The sequence below is a fragment of the Trachinotus anak genome, unplaced genomic scaffold (assembly GCF_046630095.1).
Source record: "Trachinotus anak isolate AG129_WGS33_773 ecotype Australia unplaced genomic scaffold, CSIRO_AGI_Tana_v1 ptg000004l, whole genome shotgun sequence".
Taxonomy (NCBI): domain Eukaryota; kingdom Metazoa; phylum Chordata; class Actinopteri; order Carangiformes; family Carangidae; genus Trachinotus; species Trachinotus anak.
This window is the reverse complement of record NW_027273855.1, coordinates 23726113-23744826: the sequence shown is the minus strand read 5'-3', so window position 1 is coordinate 23744826 and position 18714 is coordinate 23726113. Positions and strand designations below refer to the sequence as shown.

At 42.0% G+C, this 18714-nt stretch overlaps 1 protein-coding gene across 4 annotated transcripts in view; it reads left to right on the top strand.

The window, feature by feature from the left end:
- The window catches only part of hspg2 (heparan sulfate proteoglycan 2), a 94450-nt gene that overhangs the window by 1249 nt on the left and 74487 nt on the right, over nucleotides 1-18714 (top strand). The gene's annotated exons all lie outside the window — the stretch shown is intronic.

Sequence of the window (18714 nt, the reverse complement as noted above, 5' to 3'; positions counted from 1 at the left end):
GGAGTCCTCAACTCCTAAACCTTCCCAAACTTTGTCAGGCTGCAGTTTGGCTTCGCCTACACTGTGTGCCAGTTACAACATGTGAGTGAAGCAAACTTAATTTAATGGCAGTGTGATCACAATAGATGAAAATGTCCATTTATTACCAATATTAACCAGCATATTTAGATATTTTCTTTGTCCTTCTTATCGATTAATTAGTCCTGGAAATCTTGAAATCCTTCAGAATAAAAGTCGGGGTTATTTGCACATGAAAAATGGGGTGTAGGTTGTTTTTTTTTTTTTTTTTAATAATAATTGAATCCACTTGTCCAGAGCCATTCATCTTCATCCAAGATCGAGAAGGACCCTTTTGGGACTTGGTCCTACTAAGTTGCATCCTCCGATATTAATCATTCAGCTCTCACTGTTAAGTAGTACACTCAAGGGCTGCAACTAACAGTTATTTTCAGTGCTGATTATTTTCTAAATGATTCGCTAAATCCTCCAGTCTATAAATTGTCCAAGAAAAATTATTGGGGCCCAAATTATGTCTTGAAATTGCTCATTTTATCCAAACAATAGCCCAAGACCCAAACATTTTATTTAAAGCGATGCACAAGAGAGAAAATCTGCAAATCCTCATATCTGAGAAGCTGGAACCAGAGAATGTTTGGCATTTTTGCCTGATAAATGACTGTAATCATTAATCACTTATCTGACTTGCTGCAGATTACTTTTCTAATTGATTGACTTATCAATTTATCAGTAAATTGTGTGAGCACTAATACACCAGTCCATGCACTTTTGGGCATCTATTCAAGTGTAATTAATGATGTTTGACTCTTAAGTAACTCTGCTATATCTATGGTGTGAATCATATAGAGGATGACCTCACCCCCCACCCACCCACCCACCCAGCCAGCCCCACCCCCACCCTCCAGAAACCCAGTCTCACCTTCATGCCCTCCAATAAACAGAGCTGTCACGGTTGAGATATCTGTGGCTCCTCTGTGTTGATTTGATCTGAAGCGAATGAATGATGGGACATAGTTGAGGCGACCAACAGACAAACGTTTCACTGCCTGGATATAGATTATATGAGCAGTGATCTGCCTGACATTTGAAAATCTATAGCGTTAAAACTTTCATGACTTCAAGGTATATCTAACATCCAGTGGTGACTTGCTTTTGAACACTGTGCCTTACCCATGGATGACATGATCCATCACTTTGTGTCAGCGCACAAAGTTGAGACAGAACTTTCATTACCTGCGTCTTCAAAGGCAACACAAGTCATATATCTACAGTATCATCGATCCACAAAAGCGATCCCATCCCTAGAGGTCTATTATCTGCTGTTGTCCTGACACTGGGCGGTAATAGGAGATGGCCTCTACACTTTTACCAAAGCCTTGATTGACTACCAGGCCAACAATACCACCATAATTGAATTATGTGGAACCACAAGCATCTGTTTCTTGCATTATGACTTTGAACTGCAGCAGGCCAACTGCCTCTTGATTCAATTAAGCACGCGTACTAGTGTTGCCACGGGCCCTCCTTTCTCCCTGCTGGAATGTCAGGGTCATGCGCATCAACTCAAACAATCAAAGTCAATAAAAACTCTCGATGGGTAAGAGCTCTCCATCACAAATGAGTACCCATATCCTGCTGTGAACCACCAGCAGCACCAGTGTGAGGAATTATCCAGGTCAAGCAGTTGTAGAGCTTAATATTCAATTTAAAGAAGAGTGTAAACAGCTACACCCAAATCTGTTCTGAAGGTGGATTGATTAGGTCAGTGGTCTTTGATTCTGGTCATGTAAAAGTGAGGGAGCCCACTTTGTTTTCTGGCGTGTGACATCAGACCAACCGTGAGGAGTCCTGCTGACAGTTTTTGGCACGGAGATCTTTCCCAGTATAGACTGTCACAAGTGTCCCTTGACTTCACTGGGGGTTGGACTAGGTTTGGGGGAAGGGCGGCCTGGATTCCTATGACTATATAGTCTGCAGAGCTTGTGTACCGTTGGCATAATTTGCCCTCTGTCACCACTGCGTGTAACTCAGCCCCATCATTCCTGTGGTAAATATTGTGCCGCGGTAGTTTGATCTGGTGATTTGTTTAGTTGGTGCCGGGTGATGCATCGACTGGGCGAGGCGGTTGGTCTCTGTGTGGTGCTTTGTCGTGTCAGATACGGCTACCTGGTGTTTAATGTCCATTCAGAGTCGATGAGGACTCCATGGAGTTGCAAAGCACAGCAGTGCAAACAGCAGCTCCACTCCACAGTTTGAACAGTGGGGAAGGTCTGCCCCCTCCAGACCCATTCACATAATTGCTTGAAGACTGGCTTCAGTAAACATTGCATTGTTGAGTTATAGCCCCGGGGGGAGCGGCCGTCGTAGGATGATGGGACAATGCTGAAGTGAAGTGGCTGCCCCCCCACTCAAAGCACATTGGCACATATGGAGTGCAGGCCGGCAGACTGGCATTTGTTGACTCTGCAGTGAGGTGTGACTTGGGCCGGTATAGAGGTCAGAGAGGTGAGGACTCTGAACCTGACTCAGTTTCTCAGTTCACTGGTGTTCCTCATGATTTATTCACAGACCAAGATTAACTCCCTCTGCAGTTTCCTCACTTTTTCACATTTGCTTCCTATTTTTCTGATTTTGTTTTTAAATCTTCTGTACTGTTACAATAAATCCATTGGATGCAGATGCTAAAAATATTCCATTGTAGTTTTATTATAGTTTATAACATTATATAAAGACTGCTTTCAATTCAGCCTTTAGCTTGGTATGAGTAGAAGAGGCACATCATCTTATGCCTGACTCAAAGAACCCTTGCATAGTTTTACATCACTAATGAAGCTGTAGTATTTCATATTTTGCTGCCTCTTTGGTGGCCATTTGTTTCAATTCATTTCACTACTGTGTGAAAGTAAACTGTCATCAATCTAGAAGTGAACATCATGTCTGCATTTATTGTGTTGACCGTATTAATGCAATGCAGACTTTTCAGATTGATTTGACATCTTCTGTAAAACACATGGATAATGTGTTTTTTTTAACTTGTACTTTGGAAGGTCGTCAGCAGTAATGTGTTACATCTGCATGATTTTATTTAAATTAGTAAAACTTGCTACGATCTTTTAAGAATCTGCAGTGTTAGTCTCACCTCTAAGCCTGAATTAAATGCTTCTTTTTCTTTTCTTAATCTTCTGATTCCATTTTCTGTTTGCAGCTAATTCCAGTTTATGTCAGAATACGGTCAAATCAGGCATTTTCCTGAAAGAACCATATTTTCGTTATCCGTAGACATCAGTGTGATGTGTGCTGTGATGCAAGTAAGCAATCCAGATTACAGGGACGCATCAAAGCCTTACAGATGGATAAAATATATTTGGGTTTTTTTCTCCCTTGTCTGGGACACACCCTCTCAAACACACACACACGCATACAAACAAACGTCTTCTCACAATGGACTGCGCTCTGCAGCTTGGGGTAGCGTTGCGCTGTCATGCCCAGCGTTGCGTCCGTGTTGGACAGAAGAGTCGACTCCAAACACAGCTGCGCCTCAGCTGGTGCTGCAGCAACGCTCTGCATGTGCTGACATGAGCACACATTCTCTTGTGTACCGCCTATTGTAACTAGAGTCCCACTCTTTCCATTCGCATGTCTTCACACATTTACATTTCCCCGTGACTGAAGCGATCCTCTGTGGACGGCTTTTGTTTCAAACTACAGCTTATCACACTCACAGTCATGTATCATCCTCAGATCAGTCTCAATCTTCTGTCAGGTTAAGTATCTGCAATGAAATCTTCAAAGCTTTATGTGCAATAAAGTCTAAGTTTGAACATATCCGTGGCCCCTTGGCCCCATTCTGTTTCAGTGAAACGTATATCTCTCTTCATTCCTGTGTTTTGGAGCTACAGGTGCAATAAACCCAACAGTGGTCATGGAGAGGTCACAGGATTTCCTGAGGACACCACAGTCTACACCACGAGCAATAAAAAACAGCAGTGGTCAGAGGCTATTTGAGAGCAGCAGATCACACATTTCTGCTTTTTTTTCAGCTTGGTAAAGGGTTAATACGGAGCAAACTCCCTTTTCCTTTGCAGCTCCCTTATGTTTTTTGTTAAACAAGTGACAAGCAGGTCTTTAACTTGATGTACTTTAACGCCAATGGTCACACTGCTCCTCCTGGAAATGGCAAGCTTTAAATCTAACACGAGTCATTCAGCTTGATAAAAAAGAACAAAAGACTGTAATAGACTGACAGAGACTCTGGCTCATTCCCCATTTTAAACAGTCTTCTTCAATCCTCTCACATTGTGTTGCCGGGCTTTTTCCCAGGCTGTACCCAGGCTTGCTCTTATTAGAGATTCATTGAAATGCTAAGTTAACTGTATTGCACTTTCCCTTTGAAGGTGCTCTATAGCTGCCTGTGCCCTATTGAGTCTGTCATTGTCTTTGCCAGCAGCACTGATGTGAAGTCACTCGGGTATTCTACTTTTTGCTCAAGGGAGCTGCTGCATTGTCTTGTATGGTCCCTCCCAACTCATACAGCTACTCTAATGGGGGTTGCTACCCTTTTCACCAAAGGCGTTTTTGTGTATTGTGAGCAGAATAGATTTTTTTTTCTAGGTACTTAAGTTTGCTAAAGGAATGCTATCTGTCTTTTTTTTCTCCATTGTCTTTTAAAAGCAGGTTTGACCCTGACATCCCGTGAAGTGTTTATAAGAAATCCCACCCTGGTGTCTTATCAGAGCTGATGATTTCCCACTCCCTGAACACAAGACTAGTAGTGCCCTGCCTCCACTTCCTTTTTCTGTACAAGTCTCTACCTGTGCAACAGAGAGCCTGCCATCTTTGCAAGACTTTATTGTAACCTTAAGAAGATGCAAATTCGCCTAAGCTGCTGTTAAATCCTTAATGTTCACAGAGGGAGGTCGGAAAGTGGAATTTTGCAGGTTTCAGGGTGTAATGGCTCAGTGAAAATTAAATACAGGGAAAACAAATAAACACAGGGCCTCCTCTCTATCTGCACACTCTTTATTTAATTCAGCAGCCTGTTTGTAGACGGCTGTACAAGTCTGCTGCTCTCCAGGTGCCTAATTAGCCAATGACTTCACTAATTGTTTGTTTTGAACACCAGGGCTGATTGACTTTTTCTTAAAAATATTGAACTACAGCAAATCTGGAGACTCTGAAAACTAAAAACCAGCTTCACTAAAAATCAACCCAATTCAATTATGTTTGTCTGATATAATAATATAACTATTTGCATAGTCAAATGCATCTCTGTATATGATATGGGGAAGTTTGCTCTCCTGCAGTTCCAGCTAAAGTTATTTTCTGCAATAGCATTACATTTGCCAAACTCATCAATTACTCATCAGCCTAATTGCCTTACTTCTTGTGACATTAAAAGTGAAAATGTACAGTTTGAAAAAAAAAAAAAAGGGAAAGCAGCCAAGCGTTTAATACATAAAGAATTAACAGTCCGATCATGCATTTTACCTTCAAATACTCACACCGATTATTTCTATACTGCAGTGCAAGAACAAAGCTGTTTCTTTATTTCCATGTCTTTTATAAGGATCTTCAGCTGGTGGTGACTTGAAGCTTCAACCTCATGTCTTTTTAGCATGATATCATGTATGTACTTACCAAGTGCATAGGCCATTTTGCAGGTCAACCGGAGGCACAACAACTAAAACCTCTGAGTGGTAAATCTGCCTCCGTTAACATTTCAAATGTGTTAAGCAGGAATGGGAAGCTTGAACAGGATGGGCGGGACTCAGCGAATGGTCAATTTGGGTATAAAGAGCTCTTGACCTAGTACCGGTACTGACATAGCACATAGTACAGCAACAGGCAAACCTCAAAATGTCAGCCACTGCTAAGATATGTGTCATATAACTTCTGGTTTATGGAAGAGGTCAGTTCTCATGCTTCGGGCCTTCGCTGCGCCCCTCGCTGAGGCTGCAGAGGCCCTCAGGAGAGACGGGAGGAGAGCTGCACCAGTCTGGTCTGTGTTATCACGTCAGCTGTCGTCCCACGAGACATAACAACTCCTTCTTTTGTTATATACACATCTGCACACACATACGCACGTGTACGCGCTTTCGCCTCCCAGTGGAATTTTCTCTTTGTCGATTTCACCCTTCATCCTTTTCTCTGTCTTTCTTCCTCACTCTTGCTAGTAGCTTCTAATGTTGATCAAATCTCTGAGTCCCTGCACATTGTAAACAAGTGGTAAACCAGTATTTGTATCATAGTTGTTGAAGAAAACTCATTTCTACCCAACTGACCACTTTTTGCTTCAGTACAGCAAATAAAGCAGCTTGGACAAGTGATTTGATTTCCATGTTGCAACATCTTTAAAGCACTGGTTTGTGGTTAAGAGGTTGCCAGTCGTCCATTGTTTTGATGCAGTGGTTTGTGATGGTCTAAAACATTTGTCCCTTGCTGAGTCGCCATCCTGTTGGGGAAATGAAACCTGAAATTATCTACAGGACAGGAGGACCCCACTTGCCCTGAAGCAAAGTTTATTCAGGCTTTCCTGTGCACAGTTCAGATGCCCTGCTCTATAAATCCTGAAAGATATAACCCAGAGTATTTGTTGTTTTTCTAAACCCCGTACCCATTTTTTAAAAAGTTAAATCTATTTTCCCTCTGAAGTGTGTTTATGTTTGAAAATCCCCATAATCTTTAGTCATATCGCAACAAGTAAGTCTTGTTTAAACATCTCCCTGGCATCTCAGCCTTTTTTTTTTTTTCATGCAGGTTTTTATATCTTGGTCTGTGAGATCAAATTAATTTTGAGTGTCTTTTAACTGGTCACAAAGTGTAGCAGCAAAGCTGCACAGAAGTTTTCACAAGTTTTTATAACTTGGCAAAGAACACACTAGAGCTAAAGATTAATGAAATCCCCTGGACCTAATTATACCAAAGTATAAGCCCTTGTTGTTTGTATTTTTCACTCTCAGCTTGAATGTGATACTTGAATTTCCATCACAGAGTGTTTCAACTGAGTAGAAGTGCTTGGTTGGAAATATTTTCCATCCAGGTTTGCTGCTTTTGAAGATGTGTGTTCCATGTCATGAGCCAAACTGTGTTGTAATGGAAAAAGTCTTTGATTTAAACACACAAGCTCATTCATGTACTGTATTTTTAATTAAAAATAAACAGTACTCACAACAAATCACAGAAACTTTGACCTGATCTCAGACTGTATGAGTATTAAAAACTCACACTGTAAAACATCCAGACTGCTTATTATAATAATTCAAATAATATAATGCATTTGTTGTTACAGCAAATTATAAGACATCATGTAAACATGACCTGTTGCTACTATTGCAATTTGCCAAGCCTTGCCTCCCATAGTTAGTGGACATCACAGAGACAGTTTACAATGACAGTGGTGAAAGATTTACCACTTGAAATTCTTAATAGTAGAACTTAGTTCTCATTTCTAGCTGGTGTCCATCAATTTGGCCTTTTTAAATGAAAGCATGATGACAAAAAATGAAAGGCCAGACTGTTATTTAATTCTGACATAACCCTGTTTGGTTGCTATCCTATTATTATTTTTACTTCAACATTTCAACAAAAAAGGCTTTCAGGATGAGGGCTCACCAGTGTGTTGCTAATGTAAGGGTAACGTTAACGTAACATTAGCTTGTGGTTGCTGGAGTGTAAACTTCCCCAATTCCAGGAAAGAGCAGGATAGAGCTGCTAATGTTAGCTTAAACTCTGATAGCATCCAGGACTGAATTCCACTCACTACAGTGACTGTGCCAGTTGTTAAAGGATGTGACCTTTAACCCCATAAACTAGTTAGTTAATAATGCGTATGTGCTCCTAGGCCTCCGCTAGGTTAGGTTACTACTATTGAAATTAAGCTCGTTAGCCAGACATGCCAATGATGGCGGCACAGACAGATGTTATTTAACCCCTTCCTTACACTTTTTGTTTGTTTGTTTTGTTTTGGAAAGTCTTAAAAGGACAGCACCTTCAAACTCCGTATACACATAGTAACACTTTTACTGCAGCCCCATGCACACTGCTTCAGTATGCAGAATAATCTTAAGATCGACAGGCCTGCTACAGTTGCTACGCTATGAGTGGGAACATGGGAACCTATTTCCTATACCACCATTCAACCTTTGCGTTTTTTCTTCAAGCTGTATGTGTCTTTCAGCTGATATGGTCTCCACGACAGTCTCGCCACCAAGATATGCATGTGTTAGGTTAACCAGGGTGGGAGGTTTAACAGCAGCCCACTACACAGTCACTTCTTTGTGAGATGTGAAAGTCAAAGCATTGATAAGAGTGGAATGTGGACCCTGTTTGTGGTCGAGTGTTTCCCTAGATTAAAATCACAGCTTTTTGCATCACCATTGAGTCTTCTCATCATTCTCAAATACTCGTCTCTTGAAGCTGCTCCAGATCACCTTCAGCGAGGATTTCAGATTTAGTCTTAATTCATGTAAAGTGCTGCAAACTAAATACAAAGAAACACAAGTACTCCTTAATCACCACGCTGACTAAAGTAGCTCAGCATCCATCATGTGCACAGAAGCCTGACAGTATGTGAGGCTACCCAGTACCTGGCAGGCCTGTTGAAGCTGAAGGTTGGCCTTGTAGCACAGTTGGTAAGGCAACGGGAATTTCTGTGGTTTTAGACTAAAGTGGCTGTGTATAATTTTCTCTCCACCCAAACCATCTGTTGATTCCATGGGATGAGGAGTCATCTAAATACTTAGCTTAAAGCCTTGTTTAAGCACTCCTGAATGTTTCAGTTTACTGTTTGATCAGAGATGGCATGCAGAGATATTCAAGGAGGAGGAAATCTATTGAAAAATACTGTTTTGAAAGCAACCTACCATCACTCTGTTGCATTTCTGCCAGTGCAACATTTAATTTCCGTGAAGGCATGAGTCAGCCTGCATTCTCAGTTGAGGTATAAAGTTTACAGTAAGTAGCTGGTGACCACCAACAGTGTCTTTACAACACCACACCACTCAGGACTGAATTACGGGAGCAGCAGCTGTTAAGGGTTACAGATTTTTTTTTCTTACATCAGTGCACAGCTGGTGTGATATGTGATTAAATGTGACAACCAGAAGTCAATTTCTGATTTCTTTTCTTCATCTCTTTTTACAACCATGGGAGATACATGTGTTGGATTTGCTCATCTAAATTACAGATTCTGGTTGCCCTTGATGTTCTTCCCGTAGTCATCAGAGACAGTGAAGGCCTCACTTTTCTATTCATCTTCATGCAGGCAGCACCTACAACCAAGTCAGGCAATTATTGTTTTAAAAGGGGTAATTAAATGGTTCCCTCACTGAACTGTGTGATTTATGTGGACTGTGAGCACATAGAGAAGACTCTTTCAGCTGTGCCAGGATGAAGAGGCCCTGTCTTCCCCACCAGGCTCCACCTGCTGAGGCTCTATTATGACCCTGTCATGGGTACAAGGGGTGGAGATGGGGGCACACGGGGGCTAAAATTTGGCACAAACACCAGACTGCAGACCGCAGTCAGATTCTCTGGCACAGACATCAGTCTTGCCTGTGGGCACATGGTTAACTTCTCTCTGGTCTGTTGTTTCATCAGGGCTTTCCCCATGCAGGAGTAATGGAAAACAAGATTTGGGGGAGATAATAGGAGAACAAGAACAGAGTTGTTTTTTGTGCCTATTTGTTTTTTAGAACAGGCCGGCCAGACGGGCAGAGATTAGGGTCTCATCAGCCCCGGGTGCTGCGTCTCTGAGGGCTAGTCAGCACTATTGCTGCAGCCCAGAGGTGGAGCTAGTCCTCCTGATGTCATCAACCCACCCAAACCACTCTAAAGATCAGTATCCTGCTGCAGGCCTGCTCTGTTTCTGATAGCTGTTGAATCAAAGACCCTTCTACATACATTTCAAAAGAGAAAAAGTTTACTTTGCACTTTGCTTTGCACAACCCTCTTGACGCCATTGAATCTTAAGTGCCTCCGTTCAATGTAAAATATGTGTATGGAAGTTGGCACTTAAAATCTGATTGGCACTTTAAAGTGTGCTGGAAACAGATTTTCTGCTGAGCCGTTTCGTACCCTTAGCTATGAAAAATGAACAATAACTGTTCATAACATGTATTCAAAATACCAGTATATATTATATTTCGAACATAAACATTTATTATATTCTAAGGGATAGCATGCATTGTCAGTCATGGCTCACCCTGCCCTCATTCAGCCCCTCAGGCAGAAATACTTGGATTTGAGCTGAGGAATGTGTGTTTGCTGACGAGAACACTTTAAGGATCACTTGAAAAATGCAAGCAATAGAAATTATTTTATTATGACATTTTTATTTATGTAAAAATGCTGTTCTGTTCTGTTACTGCTCCCTGCCCGAGACAGCAAACTTTCACTGTAAAGAACTGTCAGCAAGGTCAGAAGAAGTGATGTAACCTCACCGGTGAAAGCTGAGTCTTAAATTATCCTCTTTCTGCTCTTTTCTCCTTGAAAGGTCATGAACTGGCTTGTGCTGGCTTGTCCATTAGAACAGTGATAAATCACATATAGAGCAGACTGCAGTGAGTTTCACTGCCTTCTCTCTCATATACCTAACGGGTTCACTTCTCTGATTAACCACCAGAGCTCGGTGTATTTTCACACGGACACACAGGGCCCCTTGCCTATAATTACCTCTTATTATAGTAGGAAATGGATCCCTCACATCTGCTTCCAATGAATGGGCAGGTTAGCCCTCCTGCTTTCTTAAATTATTGCATAAACTCCTAGCAAACAGATGTCTTTGTAGGTGTGAGCACACCTTCAAATTAAGGCCTGTTCTTGAATTATGTGGACAGGTGAAATTCGTCTGTCAACTGTTGAGAGGAAGATACTCCCAGACTTTGTTTATGGTTGTCAGATGTCTGCCCTTGGGTTTGTTGTCTAGTTGACACAAAGCCAAATGCATCCTCCGAAGTTTCTGTAGGACCTAAATGTAGAGGATTATTTGAATTGTTTGGTAAACTCTGCAGCATGTTTTTAAAACTGTTCTGTCTGGAAAGAACATATTCACAGAAATTCCTTTAAGTATAAAGTAAATGAGTGCAGAGTCCATGTGATCCCCCCCATGTATCGTCAGAAACATGGGTTGCAATAGGAATGCAGTCCATGTGGACGTTGCAGTCTGGGGCCTTAAATAATGACAATTTCTATGCTGCATGATAATGCCTTACAATAAAATGAGTCAGGAATGCTTCTCAGGAGTAATAAACAACCTAGGAGCAGAATTATTACATTCACATTTACTCACTTAGCAAATGCTTTTATCCAAAGTAGCTCACATGTGAGGGACAACACAAACACTTCAGTGCAGTAGGAGACCTTGGAGTAAGTACTAAGTACTACATCTATTCAATAAGTGCATGATGACCAGGTAAGTGCACCAAAAGTGCATAGTAGATGCTAGTTAGGCAAGTTAGTGTGAGGTGAGGAGGTGGTCTCGGAAGAGTTGAGTCTTGAAGAGATTCTTGAAGATAGAGAGGGACGCCCCTGCTCTGGTGGCATTCAGTAACACAGACGAGAACAGTCTGGACTGTGATTGCCTTTTGTGCAGGGATGGCAACGCCAGACGACATTCCTTGGCAGAAGCCGTGGCCAAGAAGGAGCATAAGCCATTTATGACGTAATTGCTGAAACATACCAAATGTGATAACGGTAAAATTTATGAAATAAGAGCTCCTGCTCAGTTGGCCCACCTTTTTCATGTTAACTGCAGACTTTTATATCTTGCTCCTGGCTAATTGTAATGGGAGCTTTTTACAAAGCACAGGACCAGGATCGTTAAAAACCTCTGCTTCTAAGGTAAATGTCTGCAGTGAATGGCCTCAGTAATGGTTTGTGGTTCCAATTAGCTACCCAATGGTGGGATTATTACTCATTAGTACAGACACAAGAATATTATGGGGTATTTCCATTTTAGCCACTTCGAGAAAACTCAGTTTAATTGCAGACTGGGTCTTTTTTTGTTGATTAAGGTAACAGTTTAGTTAGCAGCCTAATTGTAGAATTTGTGGACACAGCGCCTCTGCTACAAATGCAAACTTAAAGTGATAGTTTGGGTTATTTGACGTGGGGTTGTTTGAGGTAGTTATCCATACTGAGTGTATTACCTGCAGCAGGTCTGCAAGCAGGCACAAGTACAGGCACAGAAGCTGAGCGGTGTACTGCTGTGGTCGGGGACAGCAGATAAAACCTATTTTAGCTACTTATAAAAATGCCCACCTAAAAAAAACATCAGTTTAAGTGTACGCTATATTCTGAATCTTTTTAACCCATTTCAGCCATTTGCGACTTGAAACATCTGATCTATGGTGTAATAAAGTGTAGTTATCTGTAAGAGTACAGACGTTCAATGATTGAAAAAATGTAGTTACAAAGGAAAGGGCTGTTTGACCATCCATCTGTCTGTATAGTATAATTATTCAGCATTAAGTGTGCATTGTTTGGTTCATACTTACATACCCTTGTTTAGATTATGTTCAGTGTGACCAGGTCTTTTTTTTGTTCTCAATGCTGTAGGGAAATCCATGTTTATGTTTATGTATTGTTCTGCTCTGAACATGCAAGCAGTATATTATTGGGACTATCTTGCGGGGGAAGGGTAAGTGAAGTAAAGGAAGTGTTTAATTTAGCTTTGGGATTTTATCTGGTTCTCAAAGCGTAAGATCCAGCAGGCGTGGTCCTATCTGGGGGAATTCCTCCTCCTAAGTTCATCAGTGAAAAAGGGATAGATGTCAGACTCACTGAAATGTTCTGTTGTCATATTTACTCCCCACATTTACATTATTTAGTTGAGCTGAGTTTATTGAGTTTATGCATTGGTGTGTGCCATCAGAGGAGCATTCACTGTAAAGCAAATGTGCCTTAGATTTTGATATGTATTGACTCAGTCCATTTCTTTCAGAGCACATCATTTGCTGTCTTCAGTCAATATGTGAATCATCACAATTGAAACCACATAACAACTTGTTAAATCTTTGTGATAGGCTGGTGAATGATGCCTGCAGGGAAATAGTCTAGACAGGAAGATTCCAAGTCTAGGTGAGTTAATAAACTGCAGGTTATTCTGCTGCTGCAGTAAGTTACTAAATACAGAAAGGCATAGCTTTTAAGCATGACTCATACCGAGATGTTTCATTTGAAGCTAAACAGGATGTTACTGCTGTTAAAAGCAATCACAGGGTATCATATTCATCATCAGCCATTGCATTTGATAGGACTATAGGGATATACTGTTGGTAAAATTAAAAGCTACCTGTGACGTGGTTGATATATTCAAATATTTTCGCAAGTTTTACTTATGTATGGTTAGAAGCTATGTTAGACATCAGACCTTAAAATTGTAAATGATGCAGGAAAAGTCAGAGACGTCTCAAGAGGCTCTTATAAAGCCACTTGTTGACCTTGGACAAAAGTAATGACGGGGCTAGTGTTTATCTCCCATCCAACAGCTTTTCCCCCGACCCTCATTCATAACCATATCTTCATCCTGCACTCTCTGTTTGCTTATCCAAAGTCTGCTCAGAGACTGACTTAGGTTTTGGCTGGCTTCTGATTTCCATACTTGTTTCTAAAGTTGGAGACATTGCAACAGTATAAGAAACTTCTTGTGCAAGTGTTGAACTGTTGAGCTGCCAGAACCTGTTAACAGTGTTTGTCTTCATGAATTCTTCCCATTAACAACTGCTTCTCTCCTACCAAATTAGGATGAAATTCAGAAGACACAAGTACAGGCTTTTAAAGTGAAACACAGAAAAGATGAAAATGAAACATGAGGAATGACTCATGAGTAATACAGGTAAACTAATCCTGTTTCTAGGATTTGCCTTGTCTGACCAGCCAAAACAAAAGCACTTCACACCTGGAGAAATCCAACCTTCATATCGCTCGGTTTCCCAAGATCCCTCTCCTTGAACCAGCCTCCAGAAGATTATCCGGTTCTTTGCGAGTGTCCGGCCCCTTGATCCTTTGTTACGGGGTGACAGAGGGAGTCTGAATCAAGGGTTTAAAACTGTGACGGGAGTAGATGAGAGCCAATCACAATGCAGGCATTTTATGCCGACAAAGTGGGTACCTGATCCCCTCTCACATGCCGAACCCAATAATTGGCTTCAGGAATGTTCACTTTTGTGTGCTTCAGGGTATCGTTAAAGAACTAATGCTCACTGGGGTTTTGGAGGGCGGATTGTGGAGGGTGAAGATTTGCCTTGATCCTTGGATTGGGGGAAATAAATGGCTTCCTTCACCAAACACAGAAGACAACCTGCAGGAAAGTCCCTTGTTAGGCTGAGGCTTAAGGTCACATCTCTGCTAACCGGAGTGTGGGCGGATTTGCTTCAAAACATTCTTGTCTATTTTTGGTCATTAAAAATTACATGCTGTCAAAACAAAATTGCTAAATTTGGCCCCAAAAAAAAAGCAATGTGAAATGGAAACGAAACACAAAACTGTGTTCTGTGTGTAATTCCTTCTCAGAGGCTGTGAGGTGCACATTTTTGCTCTTAGGAGCTTACCGATTTGATCTCCAGTCAGTTATGGTGTGCTGCACAGATGTGGGCGTGCCGGTATGCTGAGCAACAGTTGGCTGTGCCTGCTACCACTCAGAGCGTTCTCTGAAAACATGGCTTTCTTCAGTGTTTATTGGTTCTCGTCCAGGCCTAACCTCAAACGGGGAGGTGAGGCCAACCACAGCAGCAGACTGCCTACTGTGCTGAACCTCTCTGACGATAGCTCTGGAAAATGCATGTATGGAGTTTTACATTGGGGAGAGTCTTATACAAAAGCATCTTTTTTAAATATTTCAGGTTACATTCGACTCAGTGTTTTGAACATGACCATAATGACTAGTTGTGGGGAATGAGCAGTGATTTAGCAAATGTCCTGGCAGGTGATGTCCCCACACTAGACCTCACCCCCTGTTCTGTTCGGCACCCTCTCTGGCTGCAGGGCCTCTGGAGGAGGGTGTAATAACACCTGCGGCTACTCAGCTCCTGAGATATTTTTATCTCCTCAGGGAATTCCACCTCTGTTCTCCTTCGCAGTTCTCCTGTCTGAATTTGTGGGAACTTGACATAGATGTCACCTGCCTCGCAACATTTCATTTCCTTCACTTTCACTTGTGTGCTGTGTTAAATAACCGTTGGAATGAGCGCAGCCTTTAAGAACTCTTACTTGTGTTAACAAGCATGCACACAACTTTCCATTGTAGAAATGAGAGCAGAGTTGTGTATCAGGGATGATGTAAGCCACCAGCAGCTGCGGCAAACCCGCCTCTGGAACTGAATTTTCAGCCTTCACTCGTCCTCCCAGCAGGCGCAGGCAGTGTGCTCTTCCCAGCCTCGCTCAGAGCCGAATCCAACAAAACAAGCGTAGATGACTTGGAAAATATGCTGGCATTTGGAGCAGAAATGGCAAATTCAGAAATGGCTTTGTATTTGTTGCTGTGGAATTGGTTTATTGGTATGTTCAGCCAAAACATACTCTATGTAATGTGACAACAGCTGAGGGCATTCATAATAGTGTTATTTGTAACAACCCATAACTGTGACTACGTCAAATGAGGGTTCAGCCGTCGTACTTTCCCATGTTTGAATTTTATCTGCAAGAGAAAGAGGAGCAGGTGTATTGGGGGTAGCCTAAGTCAAAGCACAGATGGTCCTCCTATACTTGATGTCCTCTCTGTGTTGTTCCTTTTAAAGGACGTGGGATTGTTTTTGGCTGTAAATTGTCTTGTATGAAGAGCTGTTGATGTGGACATTAAACAGAAAGACCCATTTACTTGACAGTTTGATTTGACAAGTGGGGTTCACTGTTTTCATTCATAATCAGGGAGCTGAAGCTTCCTGCCAAGCTTTATAAGGATTAAAAAAAAAAACTACAGCAACAGTGAATGATGTTGTTCATGCCTGAAGTCACAAAAACAGTCCATGGTTTTCATACTGGAGTATCAGCTGATCCTCAGGTGCAAAGTACCCAGTGTCAGTGGCTTTGCGTTGTGTAAATATGTTTCAAATTTCCTCTTAATTGTTGACTACGGGCACCTAGCCCGCGATACTCACATGGATACTTTTTTTTATCTGGTTATTTGAGAATGTTAAAGATTACAGGACCATTTTCATTCTTGTCTGTGTGGGCTCTGATGAAAGTTGACCTCTTCTTGTTCTTCTTGCCCATGGAAATTATGTGCTTTTCTGAGGCCAGATCTGATTTCTCCTCCCCCCCTCTTCTCTTTTCTACTCCCACTTTCGTCTTTCCCATGGTGCACAGGTTAGCAGAAACAGCTGTCAGGTAATTTCCAACGGGGAGAACGGAGGAGGTTCTTGAAAGACAAGGGTAACCCTTCCTCCCTTTGATGATTTTCGTCAACATCAGACTGCAGCGTCTTGTTTGCTCATCGGTGCAAAACAGCTGGAGAGGAGCACAGCCATCTTTTCTGCTACATCTCTAGAAGAGAAAGAATATTTTGCTCTGTTTTTTTTGTCTTGGCAGAGCTAACAGAGAGTATTATTGAAAAAGTTGTGGGGAAAAAAAAGGAAAGACTTTGATGTGCAGATGGCGCCCAACAAAGAGTTCAGTTAACAGCAGGTTTTGTTGTGATGTTATAAGCTCAAAGTGCATCTTGGGTGAGCAAACAAAGACTCTTCAAAACTCACGGATTGAGACACTCAACATGTTGGAAGTGCTTTGAGTTCCGAAAGCTTCACCATGGTACCCAGCCAAAACCCCAATTAATTGTGAGAACGCCATCCCAAATAGCATGACCTTGGGAACTGGTGAAAAGTGGCTTTACCAACATGAAATTATTCCCTCCAGCCAGGACGCCTGGAGGGTATTCTCTTCCTGGCCAAAGAGCCTGCAGGCTATTCTTTTCTCACAAAGTCAGCCTTTATGAGAGATGTATTATCGTAAAAATGCAAGTGTTTTGTCTCTGCACCTCAATGGAAAGCTTTACATACTGTATGCTGCTGCTCCAAAGGGCCCCGGTTTGTTCCATAAACGGTTGCATAAGCTGCATACTTACAAAGATTTGGTCGACTTAGCCTACTTTTCCCACACAGTGCAATGATGAACTAATCGAGTACGATACACAGGGGGGGAAGTGAGTTGACAGACTGAGCTAGTTCTGGCCTGTGATTATGTGGGACAATGCGAGTGTGGCCAAGTCAACAGGTGGTGTCAGATTAGTTGGTCCTGAGGCGAGAATGAGCGGGAGAAAAAGAGAGAGGGGGGGGGGGTAAATCTAACTCTGCCACTGCCATGAGAGAAACCAGAGTGTTAATCACAGAGCCATCAAACAGCTGCTGCTACTTCCTCTCTAAAACTGAGCTGGCTCACAAACCTTGAAATCATCTCTGTGGAATCTGTCGTTCTGTAAAAATATATTGACAAAAAAAAAGCATTTCACACGCACATCATTTTTAAACATGCTCGCAGCAGGGCTGTAGGGATGTTGATGTTGGTCCGTCCCTTGGGTCCAGACTAAAATATCTAGATAATGAAGAGATGGATTGCTATGAAATTCTGAGCAGCCATTCCTGCTCCCCAGAGGATGAAGCCTACTGACTAAGGCGTTCCCCTGACTTTTTCTGTAATGGCATTTTTTTTAGTGAAATTTGTGGACAGCTGTTGGACGGATTACTTTGCAATTTGGTACATACATTCCTGATCCCCAGAGGATGAATCCTAATGTCTGTGGGAATCCCCTGACTTCTCCTCTAGCACCACTATGAAGCTTATATTTGTGGTTTTAAGCGAAATATCTCAACAACTATTTGATAGATTACGATCAGATTTGGTTCTGCAATAACTTAACCTTTCATCAAGAAGTGACCATCAGGTCAAAAACTTTTTGTCAAATATTTTGCTTTATGACTAAATACCTATAAAACTGATGATATTCCGTCTGAAATTATACTTGCTAAGCATCTGCATGTTAGCATTGCCATTTAGCTCACAGCACCACTTTATCTGAGTGCAGCCTCACAGAGCTGCTGGCCTGGCTGTAGATGCTCAGAGTTTTTAATTTATTTTACTGATTTTATTATTTTTCATGAATATAATTCGAATGTAGAAATACCTTTTGTGTATATTTGTAGAACTGGTAACATAGCACAACGGAGTATGAAGTTATGAGGTATCACGAGGGTTTTGCTTCAGTGCTGGGAGCTCTGTACAGTAGCAGCTGTGTGTGTGTGTGTGTGTGTGTGTGTGTGTGTGTGTGTGTCTCCCTCTGCAAAAAGTAAACAAGTCTTCTTGTAGACGGAAATCCACAGTTCTTATGCATCAATTTACTGCAGCTGAAGCTCAAGTCAGTCTTTGTCCTGAGGTGCTGCTGGGCTGCAGCGTCAGCTTAATGTTAGGACACCTCAGATCCCTGATCCTTGCGAGTTCTCCAGTGGGAAGGAAAGAAGACATCTTAAATGACACAGCAGTGCTTTCAAAGGGACTCTTTCTGTTATAAATAAACAGGCCTGGGCTGGCCAAGCTGGAGCTGCTCTTCCCCTCAGCCTCAGCACCTCGCCTTTCAGCTGTCGTCTGGGGGAACTGGAGCTGGCCCCCCAGTCCCCTCCACCCGGCGGGTCACTCTCTCAGAAATGTTACCGGAAACACACGCTATTTATAGACGCTATGAATTACTCCCACAGTGTTTATGTTTGATGT